Here is a 19592-nt window from a genome sequence, read left to right as displayed (position 1 = left end):
TTTTATTTTGGAATGATATCTACATAGTAAAACATATTATAACATATATAACATAAAGAAAATGTAATTGAAATATTAATTTATTTTATTTTATTTATATTCTAGCGATAAACAGCATGTACATCGGCTAAAATGTCTACACCGTACAAATTTTAATTTGGAATGATATCTACATAGCAAAACATAATAACATATATATAACATAAGAGAAAATTTAATTAAAATATTAAAAAATTTTCTATTAATAATATTCTAGCGATAAACAGCACGTACATCAGCTAAAAATGCTAAATATAAGTCAGGAGCTTCTTTTCTCATCATCCGCCAACAGAAGTAGTCTACTGTAGGTGCGATTGAAATGTTCTTTGATTGAGCCTCTCATTTTTTTCAATATACGAATCTTCGCATCAAGCCAGGATCTTTCAGTTCCTTGTGTATGTGCTCCGGTGTTAGGATCGACGTAATATTGCTGATGATTTACGGAAAAATGACGAAAAATGAGTTGGCTTAAATTAGAGTAAGCTGGCCATTCGTCGGAATGGATTATTGAGCCTTCAGCGACTTCTCTCTGAATAATTGGTTGAAGTGTCTCACGGTCTTTTCTTTGAACGTAAAAATATCGGCAATCTGAACCATTCTTCAAACGAACACCCAAGGACCATCAATACGTCTTCCATGGTTACGGTTATTGTCCACTTCAGCTTCGCTTTCTGTTGAATTTGGAGCCCGGTTTCCTTGCAACATTCGGCCTCTATTGTATTTTCGCCGTCCTGCAAAGCGGCTTCATCAATTTGCACAGGCTCTTCTTCAGTGCCTACCATTTGACCACGATTCTGGACTGAAACAATCGCTGTACAAACTTCTCTGCACATGTTGAACCAATCGCAAATTGCTTCGGTACCTCTACCAGTTAAACTTTGAACCAGATCATAAGAGAGGTCTTGTATAAAATAGAAGATCAATTCTAAAATTTGGCAAAGAGAGAGCTTGCAATTTAGTTTGTTATTTAAATCTGTGAAGTGGAAGAATACATTGCCTCTGCGAACGGAACGAAAAGTTTGACATCCACGGTTTCTGCAACGAAGAACGGGCATAAATTCGCCATTTCGTCTTCTTTTCCGTGCGTCCTTCATCTCTCCGCCACATTGATGACACGGTGAAACACTTTGTTCTTCACCAAAAAGTCCATGTCTTCTTAAAAATGGCAGTGCCTTAGTTTCGTCGCTGATTTCGGTGTAGAATCCTTTTGCGAGCATCTTAAGGGCTGTGTCAATGACTGAAATATAAATGAGGATTTACGGAGGTTAGGAGGAATTAAGAAAGGTAAAGGACTGACCTATCTTTGATTTCTAGGTAACAAAGTAGATTACAAGCAAATCTTTGGAAATTAGGTAACAAACTAGCTTGTAGATAACATACCAAAGCTGTCGAGACTGATGTCTATGGCGGAATGAAGTGCGCTGCTGCCACATGTATCTTGTTGAGTCGGGACCGGAGCTTCGACACTCGAACAGACATTCCACTCATGCTTCAGACTCTCTAACCATCTAGATCGCACACCAAAGTAGATTCATGACACGTAGATCGCAATATAAAGTGTAGATCGCATACTAAAGTAGATTCATGACACGTAGATCGCAATATAAAGTGTAGATCGCATACCAAAGTAGATTCATGACATGTAGATCGCAATATAAAGTGTAGATCGCATACCAAAGTAGATTCATGACACGTAGATAACAAGCCAAAGTAGCACCCTGGGAAAAGATGTCCTGGCCTCGTCAATGATATACCCGGTACTATTTAAATTTTCCAATAATAATGTATTCGGCACAGTACCTACACTCAAGCGAGCCAGCATCATTCTCTGAAGACTTAATCCCCGTACGATCGGCAATGATTTCCAAGAAAGCTAACTGAAGATTAAGAAAATCTTTAACGATGAAAGTTTCGCTTTCTAAATGCAAACTATTGATAGAGTAAAGTCTAATCATTGCATGCGAAATATTAGCTGCCTTCTGTAATTTGATAAATGGAGAATGCATTTGAGACATGTCACTAAAGGTAATATATAAAATCTGAGAGTGAAAATTCAATACTTGATGCTGATTTTCAGGCATCTCTTTAATATGACCTGACCTGGCATGAATTTCTTCTACTTGGTTCTGGGTCACAGTACCAAATAAAGCATTAGCAATACCACCAATAAGATCACTCAAACTTTTTGGATCTTCGACCTGTTAATGGTCCATCCAACACTCAACATATTTTTTTTTAAATCCTCAAATCTAACATCAAACACAAGTTGGAATGAAGCTATAGTTACAGTACCTTCAGTGATGAAAAAGGAAGAATGAATTGTCCGTGTGATTTAGATTCCATCTAACAGAGTCAATAAGTTCTTGTGCATTAATAAGGGGTTTTTATAACTTACCATGTATTAGCGTGATAGCGACCTCAAAATGACTTCCTGTCGAGATAAGCTTGGAGACTGGAGAATAGATGAGACCTTTTGGGGCAGGTGGCTTGATATGTGGGTAAATCTGTCTATCGTCCGTCTATTTTATGAAGAGCGTTTGGGCGTTGTCCCTCTTGGGAATTTCCTAGGCCGCCTCTCTGCCAAACGTGTACACCTCTTGTCTCATGTCAGCTATTTACTATTTCTAAATGAAGTTTATTTACAGTATATATATATATGTAATTCTTTAATAAGGCAATATAGTGTTATAAATGCCTCTTTTTTTCTTTTAATAACAATTACTTTTAATAAACCCCACAACACTTGGCAACGTTCTTTCCAACGTTGCCACGCTTGTAAGGGTAGATTGACCGAGATCGTGTTAATCCAGTCCACTCTGGCCGCCACCTGAGATCTCTTACTCCTGTTACTCGCTCTCGTGTGCTCCACAGTAGAGAAAAAGAACTTATTTACAACGGAAATAAGTATATTTTAGAAGAGAAGGCAAACAGAGGACCTCAAAGGTGGTGTGGAAAATAAATCGAAATTATAAACCACATATAAACTTCACACTTCAAGGAGAAAATCACAGTCATAAAAAAAAAAATAATGTCAGAGAGAGAGAGAGAGAGAGAGAGAGAGAGAGAGAGAGAGAGAGAGAGAGAGACAGACAGACAGACAGAGACAGAGACAGACAGAGACAGACAGACAGACAGACAGACAGAGAGTAGGGGGAAAGGTCACGGAGAAAGGGAATGAATAAGAGCGCAACAAGACAGACAGACAATCAATCTGGAGGCTTTTCCTCAAATTCTAAAAATTCATAAAAGTGTATAGACTTTTTATAGAAATAAATTATAAAAAGTGCAATTTCTATATGCAGAGAGAGAGAGAGAGAGAGAGAGAGAGAGAAACAGGAGAGAGAGTAGTGTGCTGGGAGGGAGAGTTGTCATTAGCGCCTTTTCCCTAATCCGATTAAGTTGCCCAGTACAAAGTATGGCAACACTGTGGGACGGGGACTCCCCAAGAGGGACAACGCCCAAACGCTCTTCATAAAATAGACGGACCATAGTATTTCTTGAGACCGCGGCTGCAAGCAGCACAATCTGCACAATATAAAATTACTACAACTTAACAGCTATTCCTTGTAAGTACACTGGGTTTATTCTCCTATTAGCGTGCTGTAAGGTCTATCCATAAACAGAGGTAAGTTTTCAACTGTCGGATGTGATCTCAGTCTATATCTTGGAGCTGTGATTGCCTCCTCAAGGTCAATAGCAGAGGACGAACGAAAGTGTCGGGGAGTCTGCCTCGACCGGGAATTCCCCGACTCCATTCACCTTGCTCTCGTTCACGTTTCCACCCTGCCAGTTCAGGTAATTTACTTCAACTTCACCTTCATTTACCGTATCTTGTGTCTCTTGCGTGTCTTCCACATCCCGAGTATGTTACATCTCTCTTTCGCCCATAGAACTTTGATTATCTCGCGTCTTGTCCCCAGCTGAATGTCCTCCACCGCTGCTATATATTAGTATGGCTTAGAAATCATTTGAACCATTCTCACCATCGACATCCATCATCATCATCATCGGCCTCACCTACTGGGTACGCATAAAGAACACTTTTGTGTAGTTTTCGGCCCTATTCACACTTTAGGGACGGTCACGCTCCAGTCTCGCTACGCTAAGGTCCTGGTGCATTCACGTCTGGTCCGCTCTCGCTTCGCTCACTGTCCATTCCCGTCATCCCCTCTCCCTCGACAGTAGAAGTGCCACCACCATTGACGGAAGATGTGTGACTTTTCACGAGCCGAGTTGGCAATGATCGCCATTGTACTGGATGAAGAAGAAGAAGAAAGAAGAAAACAAAGACGGAAATGAAAGAGAATGTGGGTTCATCCAGTCTTGTAAGATTGGAAAAGTGAAAGGGAATTCCATACAGTGTTTCCTCATCTGATTGATGATGGAAGTAAATTTCACAGCTGATTTAGAATGAACAATGGAACATTTGAAAAAATACTATCAAAAGTTGAGGAAGATCTGAAAAAGGAAAACACATCATTCAGAGGGCTGAATCAAGACAGGAGCGGAGCGAGACTGTGGCGAGAGTTCACACTGTTGGTTCGCTCCGCTCACGGTCCACTCTCGCTCCGGTCAAAATATCTTTTGAATGGATCGCGAGCGGAGCGAGAGCGGAGCGTTCCTTGACCGTTACTGCCAGAGTGAATGCTTCCACTGAAATGCATGTAATGATATTTGACCGGACCGTGAACATTGTGAGAGCAGAGCGCGACCGTCCCTATAGTGTGAATAGGGCCTTAGTGGTGAGAGACGTTTCAGGGACCACCCGCACACGATCAGTGTGTTCGAGTGGAGACAACTCCATCCTTCATTATATCTATCTATCTATCCATCTATTTCCAGACACCATCATCCCGTAAGTGGTGATCACAAACAAATCGCCTCCATATCGACCTGTCCCCCGCTATTTCACTGCCTTGCTTCCAGCTCACACCTCATTCTCTATTATGTCTCTCCACTCCATCCCTCATCCTTGGCCTCCCCCTCCCTCTCCCTCTCTCCATCTCACTCACATACACTCTCCTCGTCAGTCTCTCACACTCCATCCTCTCCAAATCGCCAAACCACCTCGATGTGTTTCTCCTAAGACTTCCTGTCACATCCACATCCACACCACAACGCTCCTTCATTTCTTCATTTCTTAGTCTCTCCATGGGGGGCGCGGTAGCACAGTGGTAGCGCGCCGGACTCGTAATCGGGGGATTGCGAGTTCGAGCCTCGCCAGGGTTGCCGTGCCGGGAGTGGTAGCTCGCTCCTGTAACCCTAGCGGGGCTGTATAGTCCAATACAGGGCTTAGCTCGGGGGAACTCCATTTCTCCCATTTTTTTTTTTTTTTTAGTCTCTCCATGTGACTCCGCATGCTCCTTTCAAAAAACTCATTTCCACTACTCTCACTCTTGACTTCTGTCCCTCCAGCAAGGTCCAAGCTTCACTCCCATACGTTAGAGTTGGTATCACAGTACTATCATGTAGTAGCTTTTTCACCTCCATGCTCACTTCCCTGTTTCTTAGCACTGCCTTCAAGGAACCAGCAACCTTTCTTCCTTGTTGTACCCTTTCAACCACTTGACCATCTAAACTTCCATCCTTATTCATCACACTACCCAAGTACATAAACGCACCCACATTTTCCATTTCCACCTCATCTAACCTCACTGTACATTCACTGACTTCATTCCTCTCGGAAACCATAACTTTACTATTCTTTACATTCACCTTTAGATTCCGTTTCTTACACATTCTCCCAAACTCATCCACCAAGCCTTGCAGCTCCCCTTCGTCTTCACTTAATAACACAGCATTATCTGCAAGCAACAGTACAGGGAGTTTCCAAATACAGCCCTCTCTCATTAGGGCTGTTCCAACATCCACTGTCCTACCTTTAATCATTTGTATAACCCCATCCAAATACAGACTGAACAACCATGGAGACATGACATCCCTGTTTCAATCCAACCTTCAAACAGAAAATATTACTCAGTCCACTATCCGCACGCTCTGCAGCCTTAGCATCATCATACATATTTTTCACGGCATTCAACAACTTCCCATTTACTCCACATATTCTTAATACTTTACACAAACCTTCTCTATCCACCCTGTCATATGCTTTCTCCAACTCCATGCAGGCTGCATGAAACTTCTTTCCCTTCTCTAGTAACTTTTCCACTAAGGATCAAAACCTGAATATCTGATCTACACAACCTCTTCCCTTCCTAAAACCTCCCTGTTCTTCTCCAACTAATTCCTCTGTTATTTCCCTAACTCTATCAATAAGCATCCTACAGTATACTTTTCATATTACACTAAGAAGACAAATGCCCCTATGATTACCACACACTTCTTTTTACCCTTTACCTTTGTACAGGGGAAATATTATACCTGACTTCCAATCCTCCGGGACTCTCCCTTCCTCCCAGGCCAGTCTGCACATCTTCCACATGCATTCTATTACTATCTCTCCCCCATGCCTCAGCATTTCACCACACACTCCGTCAATTCCTTTGGCTTTCTCCATTTTAACTTTTTTCATTGCTTCCACAACTTCCATCCTACTGATTTCTTCTTCTCTTCTCACATCCCTTTTCTCCCAGCCATTCCCCAGCCAATTATACTCACATTACTTTTATTCTCTATGTTCAACAATTCCTTAAAGTGTTGTCTCCATCTGCTCACTTTTTCTCTCTTCTTAACTAGTAGTCTACCGTTCTTATCTTTCACTCCCCGACTAAATTCTTTGACACTGTCTAACTCTCATTTCCTCTTGCCAGAGCATTTTTTTTATTTACATTCCCTCTACTTTACACTCAGATTCCTTCCAAATTCCTCATCCACTCTCTTCTTACTCTCTCTTACTAATCTTTTCACCTCTCTCTTCCTCTCTGCATATAACTCTCTCTTCCGTCTCTCAACTTCTTCCACGCCTCTGTTTCTCATCCACTCACTATATGCATTCTTCTTTTGTGCCACAGCCTGTTTCGCCTCTTCATTCTACCATGCTGTTCCTTGCACCCCCTTTCGTCGTCTCTTCACCCCACACTTCACCTCACATGCTGCACAGATTTCTTCTGTGAATATCTCGTACATATAATTCCAGGTCCTCCATCTGCTCTTATCCATATTTACCCAGTCGCTCCTCCACTTCTCTTTTATATTCTTTTTCCATCCTCTTGTGACCTTTCCACCCTTCTTGTACGAACTACTTCCTCCTGTCCTTCCCTTCATCTATTCTTCCATTTACTTTGGACCTTAATTCTCACCACCACCAAGTGGTGGTAAGAAAGTCCACTCCCCCATCCTCTATATACTCTTGCAACCTTTTCACACCTTCTCATCCTTTCATCCACACACACACATAATCAATTATTGCCTCCCGTTCTTTCATTTCACCACCCACCCTTCTCATCACTCGCCATGTATACATGTGGATCATTTTGTGTCTGAAGAGGATGTTGGCTATCACTAACCCCCTCCTGGCACAAATGTCCATTAGAGCACTGACATTCTCATCCATCTCTGCAGGCACACCCCACTCATCAACTATTCCATCCACCTTCACATTCTCTACTTTTCCATTCATATCTCCAATCAAAAGCACTCTCTCATTCCTTTCAAACTTTCCATGCATGCTGCCACATTTGTCCAGAACTCCTCTCTCACTCTACTTGCACGATCTTGCATTGGTGCATACACACAAACAATCACCCACACTTGTAGTCCAGCTTTCAATCTTACCCACACACTCTTTGAGGCAACCGATCCATACTCTCTTATATTCTCCTTCCATCTGTTGCTCACAACAATACACATCCCTTCTTTTGCCCTCTCATTCTCACCCACTCCTCTGCATATACCCCATCCATTCTCCCATTCTCTCACACTCTCACCTCCTCATTTAGTTTCAGTTAATCCACATATTGGGGGAGGCGGTGGCTCAATCGGTAGAGAGTTGGCCTACAGTCCTAACGGACCCGGGTTCAAATCCCGCTGGGGCAGGGAACAGTTTAAGGATTTGAATTTCATAAAATCAGACTTTACTGATCTACCAGAAGACCCGCCGACATATCGTAAAAATACTCCCGCTAATACCAATACACCAGTCCTGTATGAGACAGCCCTAGCATGTATTCAGTATGGACGGTGGGTGTTAGCGCCAAAGTGGTGACATGTAGAGGTGTGCGGTACGTAGGAAGACTACTGGGCCTTGAAACAGGCTGTAAAGCCTATGCCCAGAGTCGGTCACATAAAAAAAAAAAAAAATCCACTTTTGCACTCTGAAGTACCTGGACAATCTCTCTTTCACCTCATCATTTGCATCCCTTACATTCCATGTTGCAATCCGTACTATGCTCTTTATATGTTCTTTATTCGGTCTCTATTCGTCACCTTCTGGGGGGCGCGGTAGCACAGTGGTAGCGCGCTGGACTCGTAATCGGGGGATTGCGAGTTCGAGCCTCGCCCGGGCTGCCGTGCTGGGAGTGGTAGCTCGCTCCTGTAACCCTAGCGGGGCTATATAGTCCAATACATGGCTTAGCTCGGAGGAACTCCATTTCTCCCTTTTTTTTTTTTTTTTCGTCACCTTCTGGTCAGTCCTGGTCCGAGGCTTCTTGTTCGTATTTTTAGTTAGTTATTTTCCGTGGAGGGAGACTAACCCTCTGCCAACCCACTTGTTGTGACGTAGGGAACACGTGTTGGTTGATTATAAGGTTACCACCCAGCGTTGTAAAAGATTTCCTGCTTTACAGGAAATCATTTGACTTGCCACTGAATGTACAGCTACCCTGAAAACAGAGTACCACTACACTAAGTGGTACTCTGATTTTCTGGTGCCCGGTAAGGCCCTGGATAAAATGGCTGGAGTTTCCTAGCAACTCCTCGCTTAGGAATCGTACGCACATACACTCTGTCTCCTATACAGAGATTTTTTAGGGCAACCCTCTTACTTCTGTAATTCTCATTCTCTGTACTAGCTCGATCCAAGTACAGCTGGCATCTCTGAAAAACTTTAGCCGCCATGGCTGCTAGCATGCACCGAGCATGGTCCACACTATAGTGCAGCTGTGATTCATTTATTGTCTGATATGGCTCCAGTAGGCCTCTCAAGTACAAAAGAAAATATGCAGAGTCCCTAACTGACCTATTAAATCCCGACTTATAGGCGATGTAGTCCAAATATATCATTCGGCGCCAATGATTTGCATTACCTTCGATCACTGTACATAAGATCTGAAGCACGGTTCCTTTCACCAGTTCCACTAACCCATTTTCAGAAGGCTGGTAAGATGTAGTTGTGATGTGCCCACTTTAGAGTATGTTCGCATCTCCATGTAGAGTGACATTAACGAATTCTTCTCCTTGGTTAGTGAGCTGCTGTGGAGTTCTGTGAATGCATACAACCCTCTGAACTAATATATGAGCTACCTCCTCCGCCGTTTAAGTTTTTAAAGGCTCGGCAACAAGATTTCTGGTCAATCTATCTATTAACGAGAGGATGTCCTGTCTGGGGCATAGTCAGTGGTCCTATGATATCCATATGGGCCCAATAACATGGCGATGGCACATTCAGATAAGTCATAAAAGGAGCCAGGGCGTCCCCTGACCTCTGAGAGGTATTGCACTGTTTGCAGTGCTAAGGCAGTGGTAATATCCTTGACCATAGTTAGCCAATATGCAGATCTCTTGGGGAGCACAATAGTGACCTTGGTCCCACCGTGCCCTGACAGTGGCAGGTGATGGGCCAAGTGTAATGCTGCTGGCACACACTGTTCAGGTACAACCACCTGTAGTAAGTTATTACCCTCGTAAACACTAATTAAATTAATTAAATGCCTTCTTTGAGACGGAGCACAGTGTGGTTCTAAGTCTTTTATCATCACTCGCCAGTGCACCACTTGCTAAGGTTATGTCTTGTAATTACTGTAATAGTCTGGTGATTGCTTGAGGAGATGATGACCTGAAATTGTTCCCTACTTTATCGTTGTCGGCTAGAGAGAAAAATAAGTTTCGGTGCGGGTTGGGGGGGGGGAGAGAGGGAGACCCAGGAAAGCATGCCAGTAGTGTGTGTGTGTGTGTGTGTGTGTGTGTGTGTGTGTGTGTGTGAGAGAGAGAGAGAGAGAGAGAGAGAGAGAGAGAGACCACGCAGTCCTTACAGTGCTAAGGATTTTTCTTGTGTCCGACTCTAGGAATAGATTTCACAGCCTGTTCCTAAGTCCCAGTAGTCCTCCTACATACCATACAACTCCACATGCAGCCACTTCGGCGCTAACATTCACTGTCCATACATTCGAGGCTGTCTCAGTCTGGACTGGTGTATTAGTGGGGGTATATTTACATGGCGGTTCTTCTGATAGATGAGTAAAGTCAGCGATATGAAATTCAAATCCTAAAACTGTTCCTTGGATTCGAATCTGGGTCCATTAGGAAGGCAGACCACCTCTTTACTGATTCAGGCATCCTTCATCTCTCTTCTGTATTTTTATCCCCGATTCTCCTTCCCTCTTCCCCTCCTCAAACCTCTCCTGCCCTTTCGATGCCTTCACACAGTGTCTGATGGATATCCCCGAGAGAAGCTGTCTGTCGAATGGTCACTGAGCCGCTTGTGTCATCTACAATAATTCTCTTGCTCCCATATTCCAATATTCTCGCTAGATGCATACGCACATTTTCCCATTTCTCGATTGAAATTGGCGTGCGCTATGAACACACACACACACACACACACACACACACACACACACACACACACACACACACACACACACACACACACACACACACACACACACACACACACACACACACACACAACAGGGTGGTCCAAAAATACAAGTAGCAGGATCGCAGGACCTATTTGGTTTAGCAGAGTGCAAATTTTACCCAGAAGAATGTCGCATAAATTGTCTGAAGGTCATTATCTCATTCCACCTACCTCTCTTGCCACATTCAGAACCTCACCACTCATCTACCTACCTGCCTTCTCAGATACACCCTTGCCCAAATTCTCCACTACCTAGTACACTTACCTGTCTACCAACATCAGTACCTATTTGCCTACCTACCCACCTATATACCCACCTCATTGCCTACCTTACTACTTGTCACATATCCCCACCTCATTGCCTACCTTACTACTTGTCACATATCCCCACCTCATTGCCTACCTTACTACTCGTCACCTTTTTACTGTCCATCCACTTACCTACCTAAGCATCTACCTCACCATCTATCAACCTACCCATCCACCTGCTTACTTTTTTTTAATAGCACAACAGAGGGAAGGAAAAACAAATTTTAAAAAAATAATTCATACACCAGATTACTGGTGTCCTTTATTCGTAAAAAATCTGTAACAGTTGGACTTGAACAGCTGTAGGTTGAAGGTTAGGGGGAAACAACTCAGGGGAAGCGAGTTCCAAAGAGATGCTGTTCGGGGAATAAATGATTTCTGCAATATGACAGTGTGACAGTCCAGTCAAGAGCACTATCAGATGCCCGTGTAGCACAAGGGTAGGCATGGAGAGGTGGCAAAATGGATGCAACTTCGTCTGATCATTTACCACAAAAGTATTTGTGAAGTACCGCAAGGCAGGCAACATTTCTTCTTACTTGTATGGGAGGTAGTTTATTTGTAATAGCAGGGTTATTAATAATTCTAACAGCTTTGTTCTGAATTTTGTTGCTTCAGTGCAACCTCTCCACATCCACTCCACAAGGGTGAGCAGTATTCCAGCTGAGAGCGCAGATGACTCTTATAAACAATAACCAACTGTTCGTCGGTGAAGAATCCAATCTACCTACCCATTAACTTACCTACCTACCTACCTACTAGTCCATCTACATACCTACCTACTTACTCTCCACCTCCCTCCCTATCTGCCCATCCAAGTCCTTATCAACTACACAACTACCCACCCATCTACCTCACCATTTACATATCCAGCTACACTCCTACCTCACCGCTTGCCTATCCACCAATTCGCCTACCTCACCATCTACTCGCGTACGTGATCATCACCCCACCCACTTATGAACTTAATCAACTGCCTCTCTTCCTACCTGCTAACCTAACGGCCTGCCTACTTCACTAGCTATTAAACTATCCACCAACCTTACACGCAATCCATCTCCGGACGTAAATCACCACTCAGCTACATATTTTTCTATCTTCTTTGTAACCTGCCTACCGAGGCATCTCTCTACCAACCTCCCTACCTCACCACTCACCCACTTCCACACTGTTCCTTCTTGGTCCTTCTGAACAAGCACATCATTCATTTTCGTTAACCCCTTCAGTATTAAGATTATTTTCCGTGTTAACTCCAGTCGATTTTCTTTGAAGGCAGGACACTAACCCTTCACCAACCTACTTGATGACTCGAAAAGAATAAGTGTGGGTTGGTTATACGATTACCGCCCAACATTGTAAAAGGTTTCCTGGCCAACAGGAAACCATTAGGCTTGTCACTCAATGTAAAACCACCTGAAATGGAAAGAAGAAAAATAGAAAGTGACAGAAAAAACGGTAGAAATACGAAGAGTGAAGGGCGGACACAGAAAAAGAATGATAAAGGTGAAGCAAGATTTAGGCAGCACTACATCAAGTGAGTGGATGATGGTCACCACCACCTCCCATAGCTCCATGCTGCTGCTTGAAAGCGACTCGGTGGACCTTACAGCACAATGGTGGCTGATAAGTTTACACTGCAGAGTGAATCCTCTACTATACTGACATTTCAAAAGACTCGTCTGCAGTACCAGACTCTGACATCAAGTGTAAGCGGGCGGATGTTTGTTGCTGGTGCATCTTGGATCGGACAAAGCTGGACTTCATGAGTTATGCAGAGGCCAGCTGACTTCTTGCAAATTTCTGCTGGAGAGACTGTTCTATGTGTAAACTGTGTGGTCGTGACATTGGGCAACACACATAAAGGAAACTCTGCCTGTGCCCTGAAAGGCTGTATGAGAGTTAGAGATCAACAACACTCCATGTGTGTACCATCTAAACTCCCTGTAAAGCATCCAGTGCTAATATGAAGTCTTTGAGATCAACCTGAAACCCTGATGGTAAATATATGGACCCACATCTCACATTTGGTGGCAGCGAGGAGAAGAACATGCCTTTTTGAGGTCTCTCCACCATTAAATCCAGTAGCCTATATACCTACTGTCTGCCATCAGTCGCCAACCAAGTCTGCCATCAATAATCCTGCCTGCTGCCAAGAGTATCTGGCACCAACAAAGCCTGTAAATCACCAAGTCAGCCTGTTAATATGCCTGTCCGCTGCCAAGCCTGTCAGTAAGCCTGCCTGCCGCCAAGCCTGCCTGTCTCAAGCCTTCATCCCGACCACGATCCTTCTGACTGTCAAACCTCTAGACGCCCGGTGATGTGCAATTCGCCCTCTGCAACTCCCACCAGCTATCAATACCAGCTCACACCACGCCCGAAATTATATATTATATAGGATGGATTTAGAACCATTCGAAAAAAAGTTATTTGTATTCGGACCAATAATCTTAATATATAATTGTTATTCTCTTCTCTTACACGATTACATTACAGTACTTAAAACAACTGCCCAAGATTATTTTTCATATTCTCATTTTTCTCTTACTATTTTCATCCATATGCACATTTCATTAGTAAATGATACTTATTAAAATCCTCCTTTGTTAAATGTTGTTGTAAATAATAGTTTATTCCAATTAAGAAAATCTCTTCAGTTGTATTCATTCACTTAATATTTCCCTTGTACTTATTTTTTCCCCTCACCAATTCATTTGTCAATGACATTTCTTTACCTTAGGACTAATAATTTATCTCAAAATGATATTCATATTTCCGGAGATAATGTAAAACCGACCAAGACTGAAACTTTACATGACAAATCGGTTTTACTGAGGTGTCCCCTGGTACAAGAGCTAGGAAAAAGGTGTCAACAACACATTCAATAGTAACAAGCTTATCAAAATTGCATAAAATCGATTGACGGCAGCAAGCCTAACATGAAGCAAGAATGAATACTCAGGGTGTGCAACAGTACGTCCTTACAACTACTTTATGGACCCAACAATTATCTTTTCCTTGATCCCTTGACGTCCGACCATTTTTTTTTTTTTAATCGAATTACATGAGTATTTTCTGACACTAAACATTCAATCAAGTTTGGTCCACATCGAATCATTGCAGTCCTTACCTTGTGACTTGACTTTTAACGTATTTTCAAAATCGAATCTCGTCACACATGGCTAACCCTTGATTCCTCCTGTAAGTCTCATCGAAGTAGAATCATAACTCCTTGATGAATAAGACTGAACAATTGACCTTACCCTGTGACCAGACCTTTGACTGGTTTATCTCAGAATCGATTTCATTCATCCAGACCGTACCCTGAATCCCTGAACGAAGTTTGTCAGACTCGAATATAAACTGTTGAAGTTGACCTTGTCTTGTGCCGATAAGCAATGTTTTGTCATCCTCGGGAACAGTAAGTGAACGCCTTGGCTTACCCTGATTTCCTCCACTACCATTGGTTCAAAATAAATCAGAACTGATTTAGTTTTTTTCATAACACACCAACGCACATGGGCCGAAAATTTTCCTTGCTGTGTGCTTTTGACCAATATTGCCATACCTTCAACACTTCACCAAGTCTGGTCTATATAAGATCAAAATTGTGTACCTTGATCTTGTCAAGTAACACCGGGTTTTGATGTACTGTGCTTTTAATATAAAATGTTAACTACTTGGCTGACCCTCAATACTTCCTCCAGGTATCGTTAACATGCATCAAAACAATTTGAGTTATACTTCTCTCTCTCTCTCTCTCTCTCTCTCACACACACACACACACACACACACACACACACACACACACACACACACACACACACACACACACACACACACACACACACACACACACACACACACACACACACACACACATGCACACACAGGAATAAACAGTAAGGTAGACTACACACGCTGGCGAACAAATGTAAACACACACACGTTCCTCCCTCTCCTTCAGTCCCCCAGCAAACAGCACGAGAAGGAGGGGGAGGTGGTGGAGGAGGAGGAAGTGGAGGAGGAGCAGGAAGAGAAGGAGGAGGAGGACGTAAGCTAGGTTACACACACACACAAACAAACTCTGGCACACACACGTTCCTCTCCCTCCTTCCCTCCCTCAGCAAATAGCACGAGGAAGATGAGGATGAGGGTGTAGAAGATGAGGACGAGGAGGAGGAGGAGAAGTAGGAGGAGGAGTTTGAGGAGGAGACGATAACTTTTTCCGGCCATGTTATTGGTGTTACATTACAAATAATTAGAACTAATTTAGTCAACATTCTGGAAACATGGTGGACAAGATCGCATAGTTTTACCTTCCTCCTCCAACATTTCAGGTGGGTCAGGTGAATGGGTGGGGTTTGCAGGTGAATGAGGTGGGTGGACTAGGTAGATGGGGTGGATGGACTGAGTTGGGTGGGTGTGGTGGGGTAGGGTGAGACGGCATGGGGTAGGGAGGTAGGGAGGAAGAGTGGGTGAGTGGGTGCACAGACTGGGTGTGTAGTGAGGATAAGGTCAATTGCAGATATTGTTCCATGGGGAATAAGTCCCTAGGGAAATGGGCCTAACAGGTCCAGTTTGTAAAATGGGACCCTGTGGTTGCCTTCCACAGTAGCCTGGTCTCCCAGGGTCACAAACCGATATGCCCAGTCATAAATTTTACTCGGGTAATGTCGGGTACCTTTCTAATAAAACATAGGTTACTAGCACTCAGAGCTTTTGACAGCATCATAAGAGCCCTACGGATTCATAATTATTACCTCATGTCATGTAAACACTTCACACAAACACACACAAACACACGTGTGTGTGTGTGTGTTTGTCTGTGTGTGAATTGTTTAAAGGATAGGGTGGTCCTCAAATTTCCTTATGGGTTATTTTAGTTGCACTCACTGAAATACTGACTTTCGCAAAATTTCATTTATTTTCAGTAACTTTTACTGCAGTCACATTATCCTGCATTACCTCGTATCAGCCGACTGAGACGTAACTGAGAGTAGTGTTACCTCATGACTTTTCAATTTATCTTAATATTCATAACCGAATCTTAGATGTAGAATCTTTCAATCTGATTGGATATAAAATTTTAAATTAGGTAGATTTACTTTATTAAATTACTTTAGTTAGATACCATAACATAACTTAGTGGCGTTGCATCAGCCGGCCCATAATAGTACGTTTTAGAACATTTGTCATATTCTGGCTAGGCCTAGACAGTCGCACCCACAGCATGCAGTGTATAAATGACCAGTCACAAGCTGCTCATCAATTATTGGATATTCTCGCTATTGTTTACATCATCTAAAGCTGAGTATATCAAAACATTGTCTCCAACGAACCCCGACTGAACAAGGTAAAATTCTTTTTATTGTCAAGCTATTGTTATAGTAAAATACTGAGTAGTGTTACGTTATGTAGGAACTAAACACTGTTTCTGTCCATCGTGTCTGGTCTCTTTCTAGGTTTCGTTTGTGGACTTATCTAGTCATGGCATGTGTGACCCGAAAATAGGATCATGTTTGATTGAGTGGCTTTCTAGCTGACGTGATACCCGGAAGTTGTCTCCTATTTTGGGAAAAGTCCTGCAGTGGTATTTCAAGTTGCACCAATGCGACAAGTTGGAAGTAAAGAGTGCAGAAACTCAAGTTGTTCGTGAAACAACGTGCACCTGGGAGAAGGAGTGAATCCCAACTGCAAAAGAGCAGAATGCCATTTCTAAGTTGGAAAAGAAGGTGAAACAATACCAGTTTATCCTTAAGGGGAAAACTCGACGATCTATACCACAGATAAAGAGAGAAAATGAGTTTCATGCGAGTCTCAGTGATTTATTTGATATCGTCCACGTCAAGGCTCTTCAGCTCATTATAGTTTAAGTAGATCGCGAATTCCACAGAGTGCAACAGGATCCGAGGAAAAAGGGGCTTCATAGCTGGCGTCGACAAAGTCCTAGCAGAATAAGAGGAGCAGGCTTTTCAACATAACTAGTCGATGAGAAAGAGAGTGCAGCAAGAAAAAATGGAACGAGCAGTGAGAGAGGAGACTGATGAGTTGACATATTCACCGAACAGCAGTGAAAGCAACAGTAATGAAGGCAATGATGGTGAGCGTGGTGGCACTCCTTCCACTGTAAAGAGGTTGTGCCATGAATATTGTTACACTGGATCTGACTGCAGCAATTGACTTCGCTATGTTCAGTGTCCAATCGGCAGTTCACTTACTATCCATGACAGCTTCTGTCTTGGGTCACGAATGCTCAGAGTTAGCAATCAGTCGGCTGTCGATCAGGAGATCTAGGTGAACCCAATGGACGGTGTTCGAGGAGAAGACCAGGGAATCTTCTGCTAGTGAAAGAAGCCTAATCATCCACTGGGATAGGAAAATCCTTCCATATAATGGTAATGAGATAGTTGACCTTGTTCCTGACACTGTCACCGACAAAAGAGGAATGGCAAAGCTTCTTGGTGTACTAAAGATTTCTGCGGGGACTAGACAAGCAATGGCTAATGCTGTGATGCAGTCTAAAGGACTGGGAGTTATAAGAGAAGGTGGTCAGTATGAGATTTGATACGACATCTAGAAACACTGGATCAGCATTTGGTGAATGCATTCTTCTGCAGCAACAGCTGGGATGCCTAGTAAGTCATTTTGCATGCCTTCACTACATCATGGAACTGGTTGCAGGAGCAGTTTTCAGAACGTGTTTCGGTCTGTCTTCTGGTCCGGATATAGCCATATTCAAGCATTTCTAATCAAGTTGGAAAACCATCGAACTAGAGAAGTTTGAGCTATTGATGCCTGTTGAACTGTATCCTGTGGAGACCAGCGTTTTTTGCATTTGCAAAGAACAAGTTGTTTCATTTTGCATCAAAGAACTCTAAATTACCCAACCTAGATATGATTACCGTTAACTGCTTGAGTTAGTCACTGTTCTAATTGGTGAGCATCCAGCAAGGGTATCTTTCAACTTTCTCTGGCCAGATGCCCTTCACTATGCAAGGTGGATGGCCTGCATAATCTATGGAATCAGTTTCAAATGACTGTTGCTGAGCTCACTGGCCTGAGACGATATGTGACATTCACTGGAGTATTGTATATCAAATCCTGGTTCAGTGCTCTCTCAGTCATTGCTGCTCCAACTGGAGATCTAGCATTATTGAAAGGACTGCTCTCCAATTCTGATTCCAGCATTGTCATGGTAGCTAGCAAAAACTTGCCGCACCTTTGATACCTGAGTGATGAGGTAGACCAACTTACTATTCGGAATTTGATGGGAATTATTCACTTCAGTGTTAAGTGTAGGATGACAGTCACTGTCAAGGGGGAAGATGACGAGATCCCCAGCCAAGGACACATGTTGACTTAGCAGAAAATGAAGTCATCACGGATAAGACTGTAGCAAATTTTATCCCATCTGCCTCAATCCGGATTTTTTGGCACTCGACATCAGCATGGACTTCCTAGACAGAGACCCTGCTGATTGGGAGGACGACTCCATCCAGTCAGCATGACAGGTACTGGGCTCCATTGCCATTGTAAATGACTTTGGCGTGCGTGAAGAAGCTCTTCTCCAGGACAATAATCATGTCATTACGAAAGATGAATAGCTATTTCAATATGTACTGGAAATTGTTGAGTGGCATTGTCGCCAATTCCCAGGCACAGACGAAGCAGGAACTCTGTCTAGCTACTCCCAGAATTATACTGCTTGTGAAATGCGCTGTTTATAACACCTTTGCGGTACTTTATTTTTACTTTACAAGTTGTCAGTAGACCAGAATTACAGGAATGGAATGTTTTGGCTTCTAAATTAGCCCATTGAAAAAAAAAAAAAAAAGAATTTCCTATTGTTTTCGTTTCAGTTTAAAAAAACTACAATATAGCTATCCTCCAACTTGGAGACCATAAACACATAATATTCACCGCATGTGTGACAGTATCTGGTGAAGTCATTTAAGGACAACATTTGGCAACAACCATTTCCTTATCTCATTTCATAAGAAAGCTCATTTAAAGAATTCCTTTTTTTGTTTAGGTATACTATCGAGGGCCGACATAATTTATACTCGATTAAAGGCCACAGAAGGCGGCCTTTCTGCTAGATGTCAAAAGGCCAGAAATGAGTCATAACTCAGGAACAAGTGGCCCGATTGGACTGGAAATTGTTTTATTCTTCAAATTAGAACATTTTAGCGGTACGTTCCTCTGACAACAAGTGCTCTACAATGCGCTGTTTATGCTGTGTTAAGGGCACGAACGGACAAACCAACAGACATACAGTAATTGGATTATTATATATATATATATATATATATATATATATATATATATATATATATATATATATATATATATATATATATATATATATATGATTACGCCTACAATCGTAAGAAATGCATTACAAGACCTACTCATAAAAATAAAAATAATGATAATACTAATACCAATATTAATATTAATAACATTAACTAGAAGACTGTCTGCTAAT

The 19592-nt window shown here is 42.5% G+C and overlaps 1 pseudogene; it reads right to left on the bottom strand.

Annotated features, from left to right (window-relative positions):
- Positions 1–292: 292 nt before the first annotated feature.
- Positions 293–18298, bottom strand: LOC145418736 (uncharacterized; annotated as a pseudogene).
- Between the last annotated feature and the right edge of the window lie 1294 nt (positions 18299–19592).

The sequence above is a fragment of the Coenobita brevimanus genome, chromosome 116 (genome assembly GCF_032717465.1).
Source record: "Coenobita brevimanus isolate Jiangsu-jjx chromosome 116, ASM3271746v2, whole genome shotgun sequence".
NCBI classification, from domain to species: Eukaryota; Metazoa; Arthropoda; class Malacostraca; order Decapoda; family Coenobitidae; genus Coenobita; species Coenobita brevimanus.
Note: the sequence above shows the minus strand (reverse complement) of the source record. Positions and strands in the feature narration are given on the sequence as shown.